The following is a 9,458-nucleotide window of genomic DNA, read 5'->3' as shown; positions in this document are numbered from 1 at the left end:
TCTCCCCCCATAAGACCTGTGTGCGGTCGAGTAGAAAGAAACCAACCAACCAGGGACACTCCAGCTGAAGTCCCGATTCAGAGATCTGAGGAGAGATACAGATGAACATCAATAGCACCACTGTTTAAAATGTGGATCACGACCGTGTTTAGTGTTAACTTTATACAACCGTGCATGGTAATTAATTATTCACAACGAGCAATGGTGGATCAAACCAGGCGCTGTGTTTCGATGTACATCACTTTACTCTTGTCTGCGCATGTGTGTAGGCCTATCTTAATTTTTTGGGAATTCAATGCATTGAATTTGTCTTTAATGAGAGCAGCTGCATATTTTTCCATATTTTTGTCTCTTATGTCTTATCATGTTGTTTGTAACGCAAAGCACGAACTTCACTAGTCTAGATCTTCAAGTTAATATGTGTGGATATTTTATTCATCAACTTGCCTTTCGGTTGTTTTACATGCTATAATATAATCTATCTATAATATTTAAGAAGGCGTACTTTTGTAATAAATCGAGGTGAAGTTAGGTATGGTTTAATGGCAACTGAGAAAACGAGAGAGCAAAAGCTGTAGAGGCCGTGCAGGCTACCACAAAGAACATTCAACGTAAAATGTAAAATAATATAATTGTAGTATATTATAGTATAATTGAATCTTGCATTCCTTCATTTATTATACCTCATTGACCAAATCCTAATCAGTAAGCAGTAGCGCCCCAAAGTATTTAACCAAAGGTAATTGGATAATAATTTAAGGACATCTCTCTCTGGCTGCTTCCCTGTGTGATATTGCGTGCCGTAAATCAAATGAAATAGTCATTGCACAGATATTGAGGTGAAGATGTACTTGACCTATATGTAAGGGTGTAGTGAACCTATTAGGACTAATGGACCAAACATGTTCTTCTCCTATGGCATAGTGGACCTTAATACAATTGATTTGCCATTTTTCCGGCCAAGAAAGCAGCATAAAATGTCATCCACAGTTACCAAATATAACAGAGGAGATAAAGAAAAAAAAGAGCAAAGGAAGAACTAAAAAATATTTAGATTTCTCATCAAAGTACATATGTAAACAGGGCAAATTAAAATCATCAGTGGCAACAAGGTGTCAAGAACGTAGTTACCAATGCTTGTTAGCATTACTGGTCGGCCTGTGATACAAAGAATACCCTTGTTTCACAAACTGAGATAATGCTTCCCAATATAAAAATTTGGAAGCATATGAGGAAGGCCTCATACGCAACTCTTTGCAAAGCTTTTGGAGCTTTGGAAACATTTTATTTATCCAGATCTTTTCTGCAGTTTCTGCCTAAACTGAACACATTTGAAGGAAGAGGTTATTTTCTGTGAACGTGACATTAGCATCTCAGACATTTTGAGCCCTCTAGGAATAAAATGTACTCTATGAGTTGTCAGAATAGAGGCAGTTCATGTCAAACTGCTCCATGACAATGATTGTGAAGGTGTGTTTGTGTGAGTATGTGTGTGTGTGTGTGTGTGTGTGTGTGTGTGTGTGTGTGTGAGTGTGAGTGTGAGTGTGAGTGTGAGTGTGAGTGTGAGTGTGTGTGTGTGTGTGTGTGTGTGTGTGTGTGTGTGTGTGTGTGTGTGTGTGTGGGAGGGGGGGATTACCTTTTATATTTTCGTATTAAATACCTACAATATATGTGATTGGTAATTAGTAATCATGTTCAGCCTATTTACTACGACTACACAGGTGTTTATCACTTTAACTCACTCACTGGCACACACACACATACACACACGCATGCAGGAACACAAATCTGTACTCTCACACAAACTGACACCCACACCCACATCTACTCATCATACTCTGACACAAGTACACACACAAACACACACACACACACACACACACACACACACACACACACACACACACACACACACACACACACACACACACACACACACACACACACACACACACACACACACACGTACAAACACAAACGATACTCTGTCCTCTCACACAAACTGACAACCACACACATGCAAACTCACGCACACACTGACACCCACACATCTTTAGATATTCACACATCACTCACACACACACAAACACACACACTCACACACACTCACACACACACACACACACACACACACACACACACACACACACACACACACACACACACACACACACACACACACACACACACACACACACACACACAGCCGCACACCTTACTCACTTACACATGCTGACACTCACACACATCGACACCCACACTCACTGACACCCACACACCTTTGTACTCACGCACTCTTGACACCCACCCTCATGCACACGCACTCTCTCTTACCCACACGCGTCAACCTGTCTTTCCTCCCCAGCTCGCTCACACTCAATTGAGCCCGTCATCTCCCCTTAGCTTCCTTAATGGCTGTGCACTCCTCTGGAGCCATTAGAGACCACGCCACACTATTGGAAATCAAAGAGGATTTACCAGGGTGAGCATGGGAGGGAAGAGGGTCCGATGGAGGGGGAGGGAGTGAAACGGAGAAGGAGGGAGAGGGTGGGAGAGGCTAAGACAGGGACAGAGAGGGGGGAGCAAGAGAGGTTGTGAGAGAGAAAAAGTCGGAGGGAGAGTGGAAGAGGGGGAGAAGGAGAGAGAGAGAGAGAGAGAGGAATGAAGGGATGAACGAGAGAGGGAGGCAGGAGAGACAGAGAAGGAGACACAGGGAGGGTGAGGGAGAGGCTAAGAGATTGACAGGGAGAGCATGAGACGGGAGAGAGGGGGACAGAGAAAGAGGGAGAGAGAGAGAAAGAGAGGGGGAGAGGAGAGGGAGAGAGAGAGGGAGAAGAACAGCACCCAACAGAGGTCGCAGTGTTACCTAAACACTTCCCCAGCCCCTCTCCCCCATCGGGAGATTGCTTTGAAAATGAATCCCGAACTCAATCTCGGCTACAGTTACAGCGGTCAATGTGATATGAATCCCGAGATCTGATACCGCAGAAGGAATGTAATAACATGTCATTCATTGAGCGGCTCTCCATCAGCCCTGTGAGATCATCTGGCTCATACAATGCCACGACAGCGCCGTGGCTGAAGAAGGCCTCTCCTCCCGGTGGCCTCCCATCTTCCCTCCCAATCTTTCGTTTATGCTAAATGCTAATGGCCATGCTAATGCCCATGCGGTGGTATCCAGTAGCAGGGTAATTATGCGTGCGATTAGCGCCGGACACACTCGGAGTTCAGACGGGCTGTGTAGATAATGTGTGCCTAGTGGGTGTAATCTGGCACGAGTCGCTTTCATTGCACGAAGAGACTCGTAAGGAGACAAAAAAAAAAAAAAGTCGTTTTTGTGGACTTGCAGTATAATAACAATATGATTAACAATGATTATTATTATTCAGATTGTCTTTTTCGACAAGTGTTGTTAACAGTGTTTTAATACTGTTTTCCCGTTCAGAAAGTCTATTCTGACTTGAAAAGACCTGCATAGAAATTGTCTTATTTACCAAAAATATTTAGAGAAAATTATACATATTGAACGCAGCAAAATCAGTTTTAAAGAATTATTAATACCAATAAACAAACAAACAGAGCTTGAAATCTGACCTTACCATGTATGTATACCTCTATATCTCTGTATATCTTTATATATAGTGTGGTGATTGTTGCAACACTGCTGAAATTGGCATCATTACCAGGACACACACACACACACACACACACACACACACACACACACACACACACACACACACACACACACACACACACACACACACACACACACACACACACACACACACACACACACACACACACACACACACACACACACACACACACACACACAGAGCCCTGGCCAACTTAGTGCCAGGGGTCATTACCACATTCCCATTCTTCGGTGGTCTCAGCATAACTTAATGGCATGGACTGGAATAAAACAGGCAGCATCAAACGCTCTGCGGTTGGGGAAAACGCCAATGTGGACATCTGTGGTCTTTGACGACCAAACTTAAACGGCCTTGTTTTGCAAAGAGCCGTTTCTTTTCAGTCACTGGTTCATCATAAACCCGTTTAATGAGCTGACTCTGCAGATTTCGGGCAGTTTGGTAAACAAACACAGCACAGCAGGGTTAGTGACACCCAGAGAATTGTCTATATTTACCCTGTATTGAATTTGTTGCTCCTTATAAAATTATGGCATCAGATGTCAGCATGGAACCCAAGGTGAGCCAGATTAAGTTGACTGCTGAATGTGTATCAAAGAGAGCAGTGTAGTTTTAGAGTCACACGAGCCCCATCAATTCATGAGGGTACAAGATTTCATATCAGAGTGTGTGTCTACAACGTACACATTTTACAACCATAAATAACACGTTACTCAAGCTTAGTGGACGCAGTGGATTTCCTTTGTGACTACGGCCCACCAAATCTTCACAGGTACCAATAGATACAGAAAGAATGAAGACAACAGACAACACAATTATGTATTTCCCCCGGTTTTCCAATGATTTCTTCCTAAGCTTATTGACAATATGGAGGGACTCTGCCCCACCTGTCCACCTCCATCATCGACAACATCCTTGCCTCCTCCTCCTCCATCATCAGCATACTAAGCCCAATGCTTAGTTTCTCCTGCCGCTGTGAGTGCATGCACCCGCAATCTGCCCAATGCCAAGCTCACCCCTGTGGGAGAAGAGCTTTGGAGAAACTATCTGAGCAAGGGAAACAGCGGAGAAGATCAGTTTTGACCCCCTTCCATCCCTCCTTCAGAGGGCTGTCCCAGGAAAGTGACAGACACTCCCCCCCCCCCCCCCCCACTGCCCCTTGCTGTGCATTCCGCTTAGTGGATTCCAGAGTCCACCTTATGGACAGACCCTTATACACGCTTTACTGCACACTTTGCATGTTGCTGTCACCATGGTTCCATCGAGTTGACCCCGTGGTGACCCTGTGGTGACCCTGTGCTGTTTACTTTTTGTTTGGGTTTGAATGTGTGTGTGTGTGTGTGTGTGTGTGTGTGTGTGTGTGTGTGTGTGTGTGTGTGTGTGTGTGTGTGTGTGTGTGTGTGTGTGTGTGTGTGTGTGTTTGCATGGGTGTGCATTTGCACAAGCATGTATATGTATGTGTGTGTTTCCGTGTGAATTTGTATGTGTGTGTGTGGGTTTGTGCGTGATATAAGGACTGAAATAGAGTTGTTCTTGTGGATTCAGATTTTGCAATGTCACATCTATTATACAAAGGCTGTAACTCCAGACCTTATGCATGGATTGTTTGGGGCCAAAGTCTTTCTCTGAGAATAATGAATCCATTTATCTTCTGTATTTTTGGAGATTCCGCAGTGGCACAGCATCAAACCATGCTTGCAGCAATATCAATATTATCTCGGCGCGACTAAATAAAGTATGAAACTGCTCTTGAGTGTCGTAACTGAGCCACACACAGCTGGCATTATTGTGGGTCTATGCCCGGTGTGTTGGCAGGGGAACTAACATATAACTTCTATATTTACGTTGGTAGGGATGTTTCAAAAGACTCGTATCGTACGCTTACGTCACATAGAGAGGCGAGTTTACTGCCCTGGCTCCCATCTGTCCTGCACCTTGGCCCCCTTCCACCTACCGTCCGTGTCGGGCAGAGGAGAACACCTCTCTTTCAGGGGCTTTTCATCCGGCCTCTGCTGCCGGGAGATGTTTCCTGATAAGTGTGTTTGGTGTCAGAGAATAGCAACACCGACTCTGATGGTCGACTGGTGGTAAACTGTTTGATTAAAATGGGACAGCGCACACATTTTCCCTCGCACACATTCACACACGCATATGCCCACATAGATGCACACGCGCACACACATTCAAACTAACATATGAACGTATACAGATACACACGCACACAGGAACACACACACATAATGAGAGAGAGCGAGATGGCATGATACCAACACACACACACACACACACACACACAGACCTACACAGGATCACACAAACACACAATGAATGAGCGACAGAGTGAGATACAAAAAGAGAGAGACATTGAGAGAAAAGGAGCCCCCCCCTCACTCCCCAGTGTGGGGAGTGAGGGCGGGGGGGGGGGGGGGGGCTGCCACCACCAGGACATGAGAGACTAGGGTGGGCTGCTTTTGATGGCTGTCCAGGTTGGATGGAGCCTGCAGGCAGCAGCAGGCTGAGGGGGGCTGGGGCGCGGGGGCGGTGGGCGATGGTCTTTACTGAGGATCAGTTGTCTGCTTCTCCTGCTCTCATCCCTGCTGCTCCCTTCATTCCCTGCACTCCCTGCGCCTCTTTCAGCCTCTTTCTCTCTGTCCCACTCTCTCTATCTATCTGCCTCACTTTCTATCTCACTCGCTCTTTCTCGCTATGTCTCTGTCTTCTTCTTTCTTAACGTCTCCGAAGCAGTTTGGAGGTTTGTACCGTTGAAAAAAAAAGTACTAAAATACAAAGAGTCCTCAAAAAGGGGTGAAATATGGATTATCAACAGAATTATACTGAAATATTGATTGCAGTAAAACATGAGGTAATGGTGAGGGAGAGAATCAAGGTATTTCCTGGAACTGGGCCACAGAATGAGTCTTTACCCATCTCCATAGATATTAGTGACTCTACAATGTAGATGCACAATATTAAGAGGTATAAAATGTAACCACATAAAATATTTATTATATAACTGCAAAGTTATATATCAAATAATAAATCATACATGCAGATACATTTATAATACAGGTTGTATTGGCAATCCTCTCTCTGTCTCACCCTCTATCCGTCTCATTGACTCTCTCTCTCTCTCTTCCTCACTCGCTCGCTCTCTTCCTCTCTCTGATTTAAACACCATCACAGAGGTAGTCACGGAGAGCTGAGAGTCATCGACAGACAGGGAGACTGGTACTATAGAAAGTGATGCGGCGGTGTTCACAGATCTTAATTACATCTCTTGCATCAGTAAGATCAGTGAAGTCTCTGAAAGGAGGAGTCTGAATTGGGCTGGCGGACCCCGGCGGCGCTGTCTCTGTCGGAGACATGAGGATTCTGATTCAATCAGACTCACGCGGGAACGCTGTCCTCCGACAGAAGATGCTTTAAATACCTGAGTACACCGATACAGTGCACATTCATCACATCAATCTACTCATAACTCAGAGCTCCTAACTCAAAAGTCTTGGCTGAAAACTTAAACTGTTCGTTGATAGGCTGTCACCTTACAATTGTATGCAGTTGAGGCTGTGTGTGTGTGTGTGTGTGTGTGTGTGTGTGTGTGTGTGTGTGTGTGTGTGTGTGTGTGTGTGTGTTATTTCTGTTAAAGGATTAGGGAACCATTAAACTGAATAATGGGACAAAACCCTGGAGCTGTAACCTTTAAATAATGTGGTTGCATGTGTGTGTGTGTGTGTGTGTGTGTGTGTGTGTGTGTGTGTGTGTGTGTGTGTGTGTGTGTGTGTGTGTGTGTGTGTGTGTGTGTGTGTGTGTGTGTGTGTGTGTGTGCGTGTGTGTGCGTGTGTGTGTACAGGTTTTGTGCTACTTTACACCGTTAAAATGTGGACCAAACACAAAAACAAAAACAGATAAATACATAATAAAGCAGCACATGAAGTCAGGTATTCACCCTGGTACGGTCATAGTTCAAATTAAACAGCTATGTATTGGTCATGGTTTTGTGTGTCAAGCCGTTTAGAGAGGTGCCCTGGGAGGGCATAGGGGGAAGAGAGGAGAGAGAGAATAATGTTGGAGGAGGAGGAGAGGAGAGACAGAATAATGGAGGAGGGGGACACGCGGGTCAGGGGCTGGTTCTGGGGGATTTGTTCGGGTGATGGTTGGGTTCTTCAGTGTTCCAATTATGCTCCGGAGAACCACAATTACACACACTGATACACAAACTCAGTAACACACACACACACACACACACACACACACACACACACACACACACACACACACACACACACACACACACACACACACACACACACACACACACACACACACACACACACACACACACACACACACACACACACAAACACACAGACTCTTTTACACCACACACACAGTCTCTCAAACACACACACACACACACACTCTCTCTCTCTCACACACACAAACACACACACAAACCATGCTTGCTTAACCACGGATACAACCATACTCAGACACACCGATGCACACACTCTGAAACACTGACACACACCCACTCACCTACACACACCCCAACACTAACCGTGACAGTGGTACAATTCGGGCTCTGCCAAGGATGGAGGGTGTGAAAGAGGAGGAGGAGGAGGAGGAAGAGGCGGAGGAGGAGGAGGAGGAGGAGGAGGAGGAGGAGAGATGATGAGTGAAAGTGACAGGAAGTTGGAAAGGGAAGGCAGAAGCCAGGAATGAACAGACCGGCTGACAGCAGCATAGCTTCCAGTGGAAAGCCAAGGCTCTCCAGGTACAGGAGAGAAGGTAGAGGAACACGTTGAGGTGGGAGCAGCAGGAGGAGGAGGAGGCGGAGCGGGTGTTCATTTGACAGGATGAGAGGAGATATTCACTGTGTGAGAGAAGTCGAGGACTTGGAGAAAGAGGACATTTGGGAAGTTTGGAGATATGGACTTGTTGGAGGGTGTCTGGGCTGAAACAAGCTGGATGTATTTACACATTGCTTTTCTATAGTTGTTCTTCTGTTGTGTTGTGTTCAGCTTATGTTTACTGTGTATGAATAGCAATTAAGATCATTCAAGTTTTATGAAGAAAATAAAAATGTTTTATATATTCCTGAACTAACCACTATTCCTCTTAATGTGCAGTGTGTATAAATAAGTGGCATCTAGTGGAACAGCCTCGCCAGAAATGGAACATAATATCCATTTGTATGTTTTAATTTGTGTATGATCCCATGAAAATAAGAATAGTTGCATCTTTGTTACCTTAGAATGGGCCCTTTATATCTACCTAGGGAGCGGGTCCATGGAGCTTGTCATGTTGCGTTTTATTTCTACAGTAGCCCAGAATGGACAAATTGCTTTATTGAGAACAGGTTTTTAATTAAATCCCCCAAACCCTTTTTGGGGTAACAGTTCCAGGAAAAGAAGGGGGCGCGATAGCCCCATGCTTACAGCCCATGTTTGATACATTATTAGTACCCTTTTTGTGTAGGAGTGTTACAATGATCAATGTTTTTATGAAGAATGCAATTTCTGAGAATCTTTACCCTCTCTCGGACACGCTTCATCTAGCCTAGGGAAAACAAACATGCTCTGCCCATTTGCCAAAAATATCCTTTCGTATTTATAGCATTCCTTTCAAATGGAGTTTCACACTCTTTTTAATCCAAGTGTAAAATGTTCAGCGAATGGCAGTTTGTTGATGAGGGGGATTTTTAAAAAATGAGTGTGCATTCTTTAAAGCATACATGTTTGGAGACATTTGTTTTTGAGGTTGTAAAAGTAGGTTGATACATTTATGGAGAAAGTTTGTTCA

Source organism: Gadus macrocephalus, chromosome 14 (assembly GCF_031168955.1).
Source record: "Gadus macrocephalus chromosome 14, ASM3116895v1".
NCBI lineage: Eukaryota > Metazoa > Chordata > Actinopteri > Gadiformes > Gadidae > Gadus > Gadus macrocephalus.
Note: the sequence above shows the minus strand (reverse complement) of the source record.